Consider the following 16,041-nt stretch of genomic DNA (forward strand, 5'->3'; position numbering starts at 1 on the left):
TTGACAAAGGAGCAAAGGCAACACAATGAAGCAAAGACAGTCTTTTCAACAGATGGTGCTGGAACAACTGGACACTCACATGCAAAAACACACATGTGACACAGACCTTATACCCCTCACAAAAATGAACTCAAAATGGATCATAAACCTAAATATAAAAAGCACAACTATAAAACTCCTAGAAAATAACATAGGAGAAAATCTGGATATCCTTGGGTATGATTATGACTTTTTAGATACAACACCAAAGGCAGGATCCATGAAGGAAATAATTGATAAGCTGGGCTTCACTAAAACTAAAAACTTCTGCTCTGCAAAAGATAATGTCAGGAGAATGAGAAGACAAGCCGAAGACTGAGAGAAAATATTTGGAATAGACACATCTGATAAAAGACCCATCTGATCAAGGATTCCTGCAAAATATACAAAGAATGCTTAACACTCAACAAGAAGAAAACTACCTGATTTTAAAATGGGCCAAAGACCTTAACAGACACTTCACCAAAGAAGATATACAGATGGCAAGTAAACATATGAAAAGATGCTCTACATCATATGTCATCAGGGAAATGCACATTAAAATGACGACACATCGCTACATACCTAATGAATGACCAAAATCCAGAACACTGACACCAAATACTGGTGACAGTGTACAGCAACAGGAACTCTCATTCATTGCTGATGGGAAAGCAAAATGGTACAGCCACTTTGGAAGAGAGTTTGGGAATTTCTTCCAAAACTAAACAGGCTTACCATAAAATCCAGCAATCGCGCTCTTGTGTATTTACCCAGTGAAAGTGAAAACTTATGTCCACACAAAAACTTACACATGGATGTTTATAGCAGCTTTATTTATAATGGCCAAAATGTGGAAGCAACCAAGATGTCCTTTAGTAGGTGAATGGCTAAACTGTGGTACATCCAGACAGTGGAATATTATTCACTACTAAAAAGAAATGAGCTATTAAGCCATCGAAAGATGTGAAAAAACTTTAAATGCATATTGCTAATTGAAAGAAGGCAATCCAAAAAAGTTTGGTATTTTTTTATTTCAATTATATGACATTCTGGAAAAGCAAACTTATGGAGACAGTATGACAAACTATGGAGACAGTAAAAAGATGAGTGGCTGCCAGGGGTTAAGGGGAGAGGAATGAACAGGTAGAGCACAGAGGAGTTTCAGGGCAGGGAAAATACTCTGTGTGATACCACAGTGATAGATACATGTCCTTACACATTTGTTCAAATCTATAGAATGTGCAACACCAAAAAAAAAAAAGAAACATAATCATTAGTCATCAAGGAAACGCAAATCAACACCACAATGAGATACCACTTCACGCTCACTGGGATGGCTAGAATCAAAAAGACAGATGATAACAAGCCTTGGCAAGGATGTGGAAAAATTGGAACCCTCACACACTTCTGGTGGGATTGTAAAATGGTGCAGCTGCTTTCAAGAAAAGTCTGGAACTTTAAAAGTTTAAACACAGAGTTACCATATAATCCAGCAATTCTACTTCTAGGCATCTACTCAAGAGAAATGCAAACATACGTCCACCTGAAACCTTGCACATGATACTCAGGGCACTATTCATAATAGCTAAAAAGTACAAACCACCTAGCCCGCATCTTGGGGTTCTCAGGTTAAACTGGCATGCAGAAGTGGTGATAAATCAGAAAGAAAGAAAAATGGGAGCTTTCGGAAACAGAGTGATCTGTGAGAATTGAGATGACCTGTCCAGAGTCTGCTAAACAGAAGAAATGTCTCTTGCCTTTTGGGAGAAGGTGAGGCTGTAACTCTCAATGGGAAGAGATGCAAGATGTAAGTGGGTCATCTACGTGGAAGCTGTGATGTTGGAGGGGGTCTGCATGCAGGGTGTCAACACCAAGGTAAACCTAGATAGCAGTAGAGTGGAGGAAGCCTCAGAGGAGAAAGTGGCTACGGATTCCATGAAAGCTCCAAAGGAAAAGGAGTAAGGGGACCAGGAAAATGTGGTGGCAGGCTGGAACGAATAAGCTCCTCATAATACAGCCATGTGCTGCATAAAGACATTTCGGTCAATGACAGACCGCATATACGACGGTGGTCCCGTAAGACTAGTCCCACAGAGCCAAGGCGTGCAGTGGGCTAGACCATCCAGGTTTGTGTAAGTACGTGGCAGGACGTTCGCATCAGAGTGATGAAATGGCCTAACGATGCATTTCGCAGAACGTATCCCCGTTGTTAAAGGATGCATAATTGTAATTCTATCCAAGTGGATGAGCTATAATTATTTAACTATTGCTTTTAGTAGTGAATAATTCAGGTTTCCAATTTTTCCATATTTTAGATAATGGCAATAGATTTGTTCATACATACAGCTTTTTTTCCCCCATATTTAAAATAATTATTGAGGCCAGGTTTTTTGACATGAAATTTCAGAGTCATGTTGCTTTCTGAAATAGTTATACTAATTTACACTACTACCATCAATATAGGGTGAGTATTTATTTCGAGGAAGCCTTATTACCGTTTTTTTCCTGTTAATAGGGTGGGAATGCAAACTGGTGCAGCCACTATGGAAAACAGTATGGAGATTTCTCAAAAAGTTAAAAATAGAAATACCTTATGACCCAGCCATCCCACTACTGGGTATCTATCCAAAGAACTTGAAATCAGCAATTCCAAAAGTCCCATGCACCCCTATGTTCATTGCAGCATTATTTACAAAAGCCAAGATGTGGAACCAACCTAAGTGCCCAGCAACTGACGAGTGGATAAAGAAGATATTGTATATATATACAATGGAATACTACTCAGCCATAAAAAAGGACAAAATCATCCCATTCACAACAACATGGATGGACCTTGAGGGTATTATGTTGACTGAAATAAGCCAGACAGAGAAAGACAAACTCTGTATGACTCCACTTATAGGTGGAAGTTAACATATAGACAAAGAGAACTGATGAGTGGTTGCCAGGGGAAAGGGGGGTAGGGGGAGGGCACTAGGGGTGAAGTGGTGTACCTACAACATGCCTAATAATGATGTACAACTGTAATTTCACAAGGATGTTAACTTTCATAACCTTAATTTAAAAAAATAAATAAATGAACTTTACAAAAATTTTGAAGAATACAAAGAGAAAACAATAACAAATGATACTCATTCTAATATAATGCTACCTACTACACTGAGGTAACCACTACTAGTTAATAGTGTTGTTAACGCTTTGGCGGGTACCTCTCTACACCTTGGCTCTTTCCATCTGTTAAAGGAAAACAGTAACAGCATTTACGTCAGAGGGTTACAGTCATCATTAAATGAACATAAATGTGTACATATGACATGTGTGTGCACAGACAGATGCACAAGCACAGTACTGTACTTTCGTCTCTTTATTCACCCATTCATGCACTCTTTCTGACTTTAACATAAACTATTACGAAACTGCTTTTCAGATAGGCTGCATCAATTCATTCTCCCCCCAGCAGTATTAGAGATAAAAGAAACTGGTAATTTATTTTCTTGATTAACCAGTAAACCTTAACTTTTCCAATGTGTGTTCACTTTTTGAATTTCCTAGTGTATGATCTTTTTATGCTTCTAGAGCATTTTCTTACCAGGAACACTGCCTTTAAAAATTTTTAAACTATTTACATACTACATATATGGCAAGAGGGAGATTTCCTGGGTGGGCCTGACCTAATCATGCAGGTCCCTTAAAAACAGGTGTTCTCTTCAGTTACTTGCAGAACTGGAAATTAGAGAGACACATGCCGCCTGGCCTAGAAGAGCACAAACGCCTAGACAGTGAACTGTCACTCGGGCGGCCTCTGGGAACTGAAAGCAGTCCCCGGCCAACAGGTAGCAGGAAAATGAGGACCCCAGTTTCACAACTGCAAGGAAGCGCGTTCTGCAACAGCCAGTGAGCTCAGAAGAGCACACTAGGCCCAGACGACAAGTGCACCCCCAGCTGCATCCTGATCCCAGCCAGGTGAGCATCCAGTCACACCACGCCGGCTTCTGATTTACAGAACCTGAGGTCACAAACTGTGTTGTTTTAGGCAGCTAAGTCTGTGGTAGAGTTATGAAACAATAGAAAACTAATACAACCAGGTGTGTGCTTCGGTGTGTGGTAAGAATGCCCTGCTTTTCGAGGGTCACACCTGAGAAGCACACACACAACTGGAGTCCAGGGCCCAGGGCCTGAAGCAGCAGACAGACACGTTTTGCTTGGCCTCTTGGCCTGTGTACTTTGGGGCCACGCATGCTCTCAAAAATGTCTGAACGCACAGGTGAAGCCTCTAACGTTTAGAAGAGGCCATTACGGCACCGCGAAAATGTTTAGAGAAGATGCTACCATTAAACGTCCATCAGTGCCGTTTTCTTTAAAAAGTCGGCCTTCAAGGGTCACTGCCTCGTGCTTGCTGGGCCTGGGCGGCTGGTGCTGGAAAAAGCAGCCCCTGACTTAGAGGGAGTTCCTGTGCTCCTTCGGAATGACTGGGCCGCCTCCCCATGATTTCTCTCATGCTGGGGGTAAAATTCAATTGTTTTGGCTGGTTAGTTCTTCCTGCTTCAACAAAGACTCATCTCAGAGGATAATGATAGGAGGGTCCACGTCTAATTTCTTTTTAAACAATTAGACTACTGGGTATATATTTAAAAGGACATGTAATAAATATTTACTATGTTTAAAAAGGAATTTAGCAATATCAGTAAGAACGGACTTGCTTTTCCTTCTAAAAGATAGTAGTGACTACTTTAAAAGTAGAAGGTTTTTCTACAACATCATAAAGTCATTGTGCATTTTGACTTCAGGGAAGGTGGCCACTTCAGTGTTATTTCTTCATGAACAGATGACAGATCTGGTCTTCACACACTTTAAAATGAATCAGGTCCCCATGGGAAAATGCACCCTGACACTTCTACTCCTCCTCCACATCATACACAAAAATCAACTCTGGAGGATAACGTGTGTAGCAGGGAACACAATAAAGCTTTTAGAGGAAAACCTTGAGAACGTCTTCATGACCTACGAGTGGGCAAAGATTTTAAAAGAGAACACAAAAAAGTGCTAACTACGAAAGAAAAAAATTAACAAATGTGAACAATGTTAAAATTAATAATGTCTGATTATCAAAAGATACTAGTAAGGGGTAAAAAGGAAGACCATAGAGAGGGAGAATACATTTGTAATACACAAATCTAAAGAGAACCCATAACCGGAACATATAAAGACCTCCCACAGATAAGAAAATGATCACCCAACAGAAAAAAAAATGCATAAAAAATTTCAATAGACTCTTCACAAAAGAAGATATTCAAATGGCTAATAAACACGTGAAAAGAGCACAATTTCATCAGCCACCAGAGAAACACAAAGCAGAGCTACGATGTGACGTCAGCACACACAGCAGCATGGCTGGAGGGGAAAGAGCAGGAGGACAGCAACGGGAACCCACACACTGCTGGTGGGTACACACCGGCACGACCAGGGGCGTCTGGCCATATCTACTCCAGAGGAACACGCGCACGCCCGGTGACCGAGCAGCTCCTCTTCTAGATGGAGAAACGTGCACTTACGTTCACCAAAAGTCAGGTCAGAGAACGCGCACAGCAAACAATTACTGATAGCCAAAAACTGGGGAAATGGTGCATATACCTTACCTTACTTCATTTCCTGTTAGAAATTTAGACTGCTTCTGATTTGTCTATATAGTGAACAATGCTGCAATAAAAACTTTCCTAACACAACTTCTTCTATCTTTGGAAGTGTTTCCAAAGAAGTGACCGGTAATATAGACGTCCAGACTGCTACCCGAGTGAGCTACACCAACTAATACATCCTCAGTATAAAAAAAAGTCCCCTAGGGCTGGCCGTGGGGCCGAGTGGTTAAGTTCGCGCGCTCTGCTTCAGCGGCCCAGGGTTTTGCCAGTTTGGACCCTGGCCGCAGACATGGCACTGCTCATCAGGTCATGCTGAGGAGGCATCCCACATGCCACAACTAGAAGGACCTACAACTAAAATACACAACTATGTACTGGGGGGCTTTAGGGAGAAAAAGGAAAAACGAAATCTTTCAAAAAAGAAAAGTACCCATTTCACCACACCCACACCAACATAATATTATTATATTTTTTACTAAAAGTCAGGGAGGGAACATACTTAGTTTAAAAATGTGCATTTCTTTGACTATAAGCATAGCTGCTTGCTCCAATGTCCTCTTTCAGAATGGCAGCTTGGACAAAAGAGCACCTGAGTTTTGATCATCATCCATTATGGTGACCCAAGGGTCTGGACAGAAAGTTTTCCAGCACTCACATGGACCATGATATCCTTGAAGTAACAGCAGTCCCCCACTGATTTTTCCTGAGCAGGCTTTCCTTCTCTCTTGTGACACTTCTACTTTAATTGAGGGCTTTAAGGATTATCTTATAGAAAACCAACAAACTTCTGGATAGAAGAGAGCTTCATACCCTGCTTCTATTTCTTAATAAAAACTCTTGCAAAGGCAGTGACCCAAGGCGCTGGCTCTTCCAGAGTTGACGGCTTCTTTCAGGACAGCTGGCAGAGTTCCTCACACCAAGTGTACTCACGTAAAAAGCAATGAGTCAGAACAGATTCAGCAAAACCAGACGTGTTGCCAGGCACCACAGGTGAAACATACAGAGCATTCCAAGAAATTTCGTTCAAAGCTTTTCTGGAAAAATAAACTTTTCACCACTTAAGAGATATCAAAGGCTTCTTAACATTTCCTATATGGGCTCACAGGCAGGAATTTTTGGATGGGGTCAGCATCACAGAGTGGATTAAGTTTTATCCAGTTGAATGCCAATGAGAAACGCAACAGTTGTCAGTTTCCCACTGACCTGCCTCAAAACATTAGAGGAAACATTTTGAAGTGGTGACATCATTTATATACACAAAGCTTCAGTACTTCTCTGTTCTAGGCCACAAACCAGCTTGACCACTGCAGGCACAAAGGTTCACTGATGTCTTTTGAATGGTTTATGGCTTCTGGACTTGGCAATGCAACAGACAGCCTCATAGGATGCCTCTGCATTAGGGACAAATCCAGGTAAGTTCCCATCAAACGTTCTCTTGAAAAACATCCAGAGTAATCAATGTATTGTTGTGACAAACAGATATGAGATGCCTTTAGCCTTCCTGCCTTCATGTTCTCATAGGCCAGGACTTTCTCTCAAGTGAAACTCAGGGGCTCTCACATCTGTCACACAAAATTCCCAGGAGCATCAAGATGCGACATCTTTCCTCTAACTCCTGCCGGTGGAAAACCACTCTAAATGTAAAACGCTACAAAAATATGATCGTTGTAATACCCCTTACTTCTTTCAATAAAACAATACTTAACACTTTAATTTGACATAAAATAATTATTTTTCACAAAGACAACTTTAAAAGAAAGAAAAATCATTTTGTTTTCACTAGGGTCACAGATCACTAACACATATGAATAGACGTCATAGGATCTAAGAATAACTTAAGTGGTAAAAGTTAACGAAAGGCCCACTGTGGGAGACAAGGATGACCATGATATCCCACACACAGCCAGAAAATACTGAGAAAAAGAAAAAACGCACTGTTGATGAAAGCACTGACTTCAGGCAAGGAAGTTAGTACAGAAATCCTGAGGATCCTGCAAGAGAGAAAAAAAAACAAACACAAGGATACACAACCCCTCCCCCACTACAATCTCTTCTCCAAAAGAAGGAGAAAAACTTACTACACTGACAGAAGGCCACCACGAACCTGTCATGAACCATGAGCTTGTAAACCACGGCAAACCAGCCGCCCTGTCCAAATATCAGCTCACAGTCTTTATATACTTGAAAAAATACAGCATAAAAAGAAAACAAAAAAATGACAGTCCCAGCAATTCAGTTTATGGAAATTCCCTCCCCACAAAAACAAGGGTAAAGCAGAAGAAAACTGGAACACAACACTCAAAACTTAATTGAATGTCCTCAAACTAGCAATTGGGGATATGATAAAACAACCTGAAACAGAAACTTAAAACTAAGAACAGAAACAGACACAAAACGGAAAGACATAAGAGTTGGTTGATCTCAGAAAAGAAATACAAAAAATGATAAAACGATGAGAAATAAAGACTGTATTAAAAGGTGCACAAGAAACAGATTCAAATGAAAACATGACAATGCATGTTGAAGAAAAGAAAAAGACAAAATGAAAAGGCAATTTAAAAAGGAAAAGGATCAGTGAGAATGTGGCTGAAATGAACATGGTTGAAATGGAAAGAAGACCCAGTTTTCCTATAATTAAGATGTCTATAAAAGATACACAAGACAATGGAACAGAAATAATATTAAAACTATAATTCAAGAAAACTTTCCAGAAATAAAAGAAGATCTGAAACTATATACTGAAAGAGCTCACGGGACACCAGGGAACACTAACCCACGACAATCACCTTCAACAGGTGTCCTTATAAAATTGTTAGACTCTGAAGGTAAAGAAAGAACCCTCCCAACCTCTACACAAAGATCAAATACCTTGTAAGGGCAAGAGAATTCAACTGGTATCAGACGTCTCAAAAAATAATCTAAAAAGGCAATAATGGAAGAGTATTTTTTGAAAAACTTAACATGAATCAAGGACTTATGTATAATCAAGCTGTCTCTCAAGTCTCAAGGTAATAAAAAATTAAAAAATAAGAAGTTTTAAGAGAAAGTAGTATGTTCCAAGTAAGAGAACAGGACCAACCCTCAGAAAAAGAACTAAACAAAACAGAGATAAACAATCTATGTGATCAAGAGTACAAACTAATGGTCATAGGATGCTCACTGATCTGGGGAGAAGAATGGATGAACACAGTGAGAACGTCAACAAAGAATCAGAAAACATAAAAAAGAACCAATCAGAGCTAAAGAATACAATAATGGAAATGAAAAATTCACTCTGAACCAACAGGAGAGTACATGACACAGAAGAAAGGATCAGCAATCTGGATGAAAGAGTAGAAGAAATCACCCAAGCTAAACAGAAAAAAGAATTAAAAAGAATGAGGACAGTTTAAGGCACCCCTGGGACAGTATCAAGCGTACTAAGATCCATATTATAGGTGTCCCAGAAGAAGAAGAGAGACAAAGGGGCTGAGAACTTATTTGAAGAAATGATAGCCAAAAACTTTTCTAACCCAGGAAAGGAAAGGGGCATTCAGGTACAGGAAGCACAGAGAGCACCAAACAAGATGAACTCAAAGAGGCCCACAGCAAGATACATTGTAACGAAAACGTCAAGAATTAAAAACACAGAGAGAATCCTAAAAGTCACAAAAGAAAAGCAACAAGTTATGTAGAAGAGAAACCCTATTAGGCTATCAGCTGACTTCTCAGCAGAAACCTTACAGGCTAGAAGGGAGTGGCACAATATATTCAATGTGCTGAACAGAAAAATCCTACAACCAACAATACCGTATCTGGCAAAGTGATCATTCAGAATGGAAGGAGAGATGAAGAGCCTCCCAGACAAGCAAAAACTGCAGGAGTTCATAACCACCAAACTGGCCTTACAAGAAAGGTTAAAGGAACTTCTTTAAGTGGAAAGAAAAGGCCACAAACAGAAATAAGAAAATTATCAAAGAAGAAATACCACTGGTAAAGGCAAACCTACAGTACAAGCAGTGGATCAAGCACTCACAAAGCTAGGACGAAGGCCAAAAGACAACCCTCTATATCTCAGACGAGAGGCCAAGGGACACACGAAATTAAAGGAGGTAAAATGTGACATCAAAACATAAAACACTGGTGGGGCAGTAAAAGTGTAGGGCTTTTAGTATGAGGTAGAATTTAAGAGACCATCAACTTACTATAGATTCCTATTTACACAGATTATTATGTATGAAACTCATGATAATCACAAACCCGAAATCTAGAATAAATACACAAAAATAAAGAAAGGAACCCAAACATAACACTAAAGTCATCAAATCACAAGAGAAGAGAGCAAGAGAAGAAGAAAGAAGTAGAGAACTAAAACATCAACTAGAAACAAAGTAACAAAATGGCAGTAAGTACATATATATCAATAATTACTTTAAATATAAACAGACTAAATGCTCCAGTTAAAAGACACAGGGTGGCTGAATGGATAAAAAAAAAAACAAGACCCATATACATACTGCTTACAAGAGAGACACTTCAGACCTAAAGACAGTCACAAACTGAAAGTGAAGGGATGGAAAAAGATATTCCATGCAAATAGCAATGAAAAGAAGGCGGGGGTAGCAATACTTATATCAGACAAAATAGACTTTAAAACAAAAACCGTAACAAAAGATAAAGACAGGCACTGCATAATGATAAAGGGAACAATCCAACATGAGGATGTAACACTCGTAAACAGCTATGTGCCCAACATAGGAGCACCTAAATACATAAAGCAACGTTAACAGACATAAGAGGAGAAATTGACAGCATCACAATAACAGAAGAGACTTTAGGGCCCCACTTAATCAATGGATGGATCATCCAGACAGAAGATCAATAAGGAAACACTGGCCTTAAAGGACCCTTTAGACCAGATGGACTTAGATACATACAGAACATTCCATCTAAAAACTGTGGAATGTACATTCTTTTTGAATGCACATGGAACATTCTCCAGGGTGGATCACATATTAGGCCACAAAACAAGTCTCAATAAGTTTAAGAAGCTTGAAATAATATGAAGCACCTTTTCTGACCACAACAATACAAAACTAGAAATCAACTACAAGAAGAAAACTGGAAAAGTCACAAATACGTGGAGATTAAACAAAATGCTACTTAACAATCATTTTCCATTAAAAAGAATGAGGGTTCCGTGACGAAACGGCTGATTTCAGGGCTGGGGCAGAGCAAGTACAAGATAAATCTGGAATATCCTGTGCCAGACCATTAGGAAGTACTCACAGAACGATGAGGGCATCACAAAAGGACGCAGGAGCTGGCCTGAGGGTTCACACTGGCAATCTGGGACAATATGAGCATCAAAATAAATAATGATAGTAGAGGACCATAAACCCTGGACTAACACAAGAATCCATGAGTCCATGCTGATATAAACAAACAAATAAATGGGAGTGAAGGAAAAGCGTACTTTTTCAGTAGGAAAAAACCTAATAAACATAGAAGGAGGGATGAAATTAGAAAACCAGCACTTGACAATTATCATAACAACAACTGACTCGCACAAGAATCATTAATGGATGCCCAAACTAGCGGGTGCGAGTTCACTGAGTGAGTGCCCCCACAAGAGGGGTACTGCTGACGAAGGGAAGCACAGCTACACTGTAGGAATCCGGGAGACATCAGCTGAGCCAGGAGACCCAGGCGGACAGCGCCGCAATGGGACAAACGGACAGGGTGAGCTCCAGACACCACGCACTGAGAACATCCCTCTGGTATTCCTGCCAGAAGTCCGTACCCGGAATGTAGTTGTGAGGAGACATAAGTCAATCAAATTAAGGAAGATGCTACAAGATGACTGGCCCATTTAGGCCTTCAGGAAGGTCAGCATCATGAAACACGAGGAGAGACCGAGGAGCCGTCCTCGCCTTTAAGGTCCTAGGAACGCAGACTAAGATGCGACAACTGACCGCAACACACGATCTGAGAAGGTCTTTCCTATGAGCCACACTGTCTGGATGTCTGGAGCCACATGAATAAGGTCGGTACCTACTGCTACAAGAACATGACTTTCCTTTACTCTGATAACTGTCCTGAGGTCATGTAAAGAGAATGTCCTAATTTTTAGGAAATAAACAGTTCAGCATACAAGGGTAAAGGGACATCATGCCTGAAACTTACTCTCAAACAGTTTAGGAAAAAAAACTGTGTGTCCGCGTGGGAGGATAATGCAAATGCAGTGGATGCCAACATGGAAAATCTGGGTGAGAGGGATATGGGAATTCTTTATCCCGTTCTTGCAACTTTTCCCTTAAGTTGAAAATTATGTCAAAATAAACAGCTAAATGAAAGAAACGTTCACTAAAACCTGCTGGTTTCAACAGTTTTGGGGGTGGGGGCGCACAGTGAAAGATCCAGGAGCCACTGCCGGTATCCATTCCTCCAGGAGGCCAGAGCCTGGCGGCTGAGATCATGGACTCTGCTGTTAGCCAGATCTCGGTTCAAGTCCCAACTTTGTTGTGTGACTTTGGGCAGGTGGCTTATCTTCTCAGATCTTCTGTTTATCTGCTTTATGGGAATAATGTCTAGGATTCTGGCAGGATTCAATGAAATCAAGCATGTCAAGGGCTAAATCTAAGAGGCAGCAATTCTGAAGCCATACTGCTTAGGTTTGAATCCTGCTTAGCAACTTACTAGCCGTGTGACCCTGAGCAAGTTATTTTACCTCTCTGTGCCTCAGTTTCTCATCAGTAAATGGGGGTGATAACAGCATGTATCTCAAGGGTTCTCATGAAGACTAAGTAAGTTAATTGATAAAGTGACTGACGTGCACCCGGCACACCGCAAGCAGGGCATGCATGCAGTTACCTTTATCATTAGCCTGAGCCTCTAAGAAAAGAATTCAAAAAACGCAGCAATCACTCTCACATTAAATACATATTATCATCATTACAGCTTTTTCAAGAGGTTTGATGGTAAAAAGAAAGAAAATCTATTTTTTCTCTTAAAATAGGGAGACCTAAGCATATTATGGAAACGGGACAAATAACCGAGAAAGAGAAACTGAAAAAAACCACAGGAGACCTGGAAGCATTTATGAAATGAAGGCCGGAGGATGCGGTTTCCCTCTCGGGTACTATCAGCCGAGGACTGAAGGTGCAGACAGCAGGGGGACCCGTCAGTGTAAGTGGGCACACACGCACTCCCACGTTTCTTCTTCTAGAGAACGCTTTCTCCTTCAGCACCTACTCGGCCTTAAAATGCTCAGCTTCTCAGCTAGATCTCCACCTACGATTTCCGTCCTCCCCAAAAAGGTTATTTCAAATGGAAACTTTAAGCAAAACCCAGGAGGCAAATATATAAAATACAGTAGGAAAAGGTTACAAATAAGCAAAGATTTTTCTTTTTAACGTTTGTTTTTAAATTTCATCTTTGGACTAATTATCAATAATATCCAGAGGGGAAACGATGCTAGGAGCTGTCTACAGGCCAATGAAAAGATGTCTAAATATTAAGAGAGGAAAAAACAACTTGCAAAATAGTTTGGAGATATATATTTGTATATGTACCGAAAAAGTTAAGATGCATAACAAATAAATTTTTTACTTCAATTACCATCTTTACAGAGCAACTACTATGTCTCAGACACCAGGAATTAAAGAACCAAAAGGAAAAGTAAAATTCAAGGCACAATGGGATTTTCTCATTCCAACACGATCCGCCTCCGGAAGGGGCGGAGTGGAGACCCCTGAGCTGACGCCGTCCCGTCACCGCGCACACCTGTCTGTCGGGGCAACGGGCACCACGACCCCCAGGAATTTCACAGATTTCTGGACAGTTTAGCAATCAGAAAGTAGTCACATGGAATCATAATAAACTCGTATATTTAAATAATGCTACACATTATTATCCCTTCTAAGAGAACAGAAAATAACTGCCCAACCGCCAAGGAAGCCAGAAGCGCGTATCGGTTAAAACACATTCGAGGGGATTTATAATTAAAGAACGATTCTTTGAGAAACCACGCTCCCTTCATTTTCTTTTCCCGATTATTCCATACTACCTTTATACCATAACACCAACATTCCATAATTCTCAGGGGAAAAAAATCCCCCAAATAACACCTATAGACACAACCCAAAAATCTAAGCTTTACACCAAAATAAGAACCATTTGTATAGGGAAAGGCAGCTCATCTGGGCCGGCTCTTTTCAGAAGGGGCAGCGGGAAGAGCTGACAGAGGACAGGACGCTTCATCTCCGCTGTCGCTGGAGTCTGGACCCCACACATCCGCCTCCATCCTGTAACTCTCTGCACTCTCACCTTCACCAGAGCATCAAATGCCGCTCTCGGATGATCTTTACTTCTCTGCGATGTCAGGAAAGTGACCTTCCTCCCACTAACCATAGGCGGCTACCCAAATGGAGGACCAGTGGGACACGGTAGGTGGTGACGGGGGCCAAACAAAATCCAACAGGAACGCCCTTGCTCGGGGCCCTGGACCTTCCTGCAGCTCTCCACTCCCGAGCGGGGAGAGAGAACAAGGGAGACGAGAAGAGCGGGGTGAGGGAGAGCCGAGGTTGACCGCACACCTACCCCATCCCCAGCCCTGGAAGCCCTATCCATTTAACCCTCCGACGGCGCAGCCAACGACTCAAGTCCAGGCGGGGCGGCCGAGCACCGGCTGGAAGGACTCAGCACGGGAGGCCCGGAGCTGCGACGAGAGCCCTGGGAGCATTTAAAGCCGGGGCTCAACACCTTCCCCACGTCCCGCCTCCCCCGAGCGAGTGACAGTACTCACTGTCCAAACGCGGAGCCCTCTTGTCTATTTTCATTGAAAAACAACACTTTTCATCATGGAAATTTTCAAAAATACACAAAAGCAGAGAGAGGAGGGCCAAGCACCCCCCGGGCCAGGCTCGGCTTCTCCCACAGGTCGTCTTACTGCACAGACCCCTGCCCACCTTTCTTCCTGAGACGCTTAACACAAACCACGACATTTCGTGAAAACTTCAGAATGTCTCACAAGCAGAACGTGAGAAAATAATTATAACATTACCACACCAAAAACAATCGTTCTTGACTACCACCGAACGCCCAATTCCTCTTAAAATTTCTGATTATCTTAAAAATGTCTTCTTGCAGTCGGTTAACTCGAATCACGATGCAAAGAGGTCCGCATGTCACTTTCGGGAGCCGCATCTCCGTGGACACCAGCTCCCGCCACCTCCTCCCCTCTTTTTCTAAAATGCCATTTACACACAGTCCCACAGAGGACAAAACGTTTCTCGAGCCCCTTCATTTCCTGTCAACTGCTCAGCGCCGCATCGGACTGGGGTCCCTTTTCTCACGGTGCTGCAAGACTGCTCAGGGTCCCCGCCGCCCTGCCGCCCGGCCCAGCAGGCAGTGAGCACCCAGTTCTCTGGCATCGGTGCCACGGCGAGAGCGTTTCTAGATCCGCAGGCGATGTGATGTGAGTCCCTACAGCCCACCTGAGACCACACAGTCCTGGCAACGAGCACGTGGTGATCAGGCCACCAGGCTAATCGAGAGCCCATGCAGAGACAGCCCGGGCACCAACCCGCAGCCAGGGAGGCGGGCTGGGAGCTGTCCTCTCAACGGGCCCAGAGGAGAGGGCCGGGGAGGAGGCCAGAGGACGAGGGTGACGCTGAGAGAACACGGTCCGCACTCCAGAGACAGTTCTAGAAGACAGTGTACACACTGGTTCCAACAAATGTCTCCACAGGAACTCAGAGAGTTCCAGACCTCTTCATTTTATGTCAGGTCACCACAACAGCCTTACAAACTTCCCCACCTTTCTTAAGAGAAAGGCGCTGATCTCTAAGCCAGAGGTCCTCAACCTGACGGCAGAGTCGATCTCCTGGGAGGCTGTAGACTACTGAGGCGGGGGTCCCACCCATTCGACTATGACGCAGTTGGTCTTGCATGGGAACCAGGTTTACAGGATTATTTACAAGTTTTCCAGGTGACGCTGATCTTAGTTGAGAATAACAAGAGCAGCTGATATTTACTAAGCATATATTATGCGTTAGGTTCTGTTCTAAGCACTTTACATGTACTAGTTCATTCCCTATTTTACAGTTGAGGAAACAGAGACGTCAGGTAACTTGACCAAGGTCACACAGCAAGCTAACAGCAGAGTTAGAATTTAATACCAGGAAGTTTTGATCCAAAACCCATGCCCTTAATCACCATGACATGCTGCCTCCTACGCATGGATTACACTTGTCATCTTCTGCAAATAAAATGATCAAAGAAAAACAAACAAATAAAAAATGAGATAATTAACTTCCACCTTCTTAGAAGTGGTATTGCAGCATCTTGTGACAAAGGTATCAACACACACAAGCTTATCAGAACAGTAAATAAAAAGACAGGA

At 42.1% G+C, this 16,041-nt stretch overlaps 1 protein-coding gene across 5 annotated transcripts in view; it reads right to left on the reverse strand.

The window, feature by feature from the left end:
- The window catches only part of DCBLD2 (discoidin, CUB and LCCL domain containing 2), an 89,263-nt gene that overhangs the window by 57,324 nt on the left and 15,898 nt on the right, over positions 1 to 16,041 (reverse strand). The window lies entirely within an intron of this gene.

This window comes from Equus quagga, chromosome 4, assembly GCF_021613505.1.
Source record: "Equus quagga isolate Etosha38 chromosome 4, UCLA_HA_Equagga_1.0, whole genome shotgun sequence".
NCBI lineage: Eukaryota > Metazoa > Chordata > Mammalia > Perissodactyla > Equidae > Equus > Equus quagga.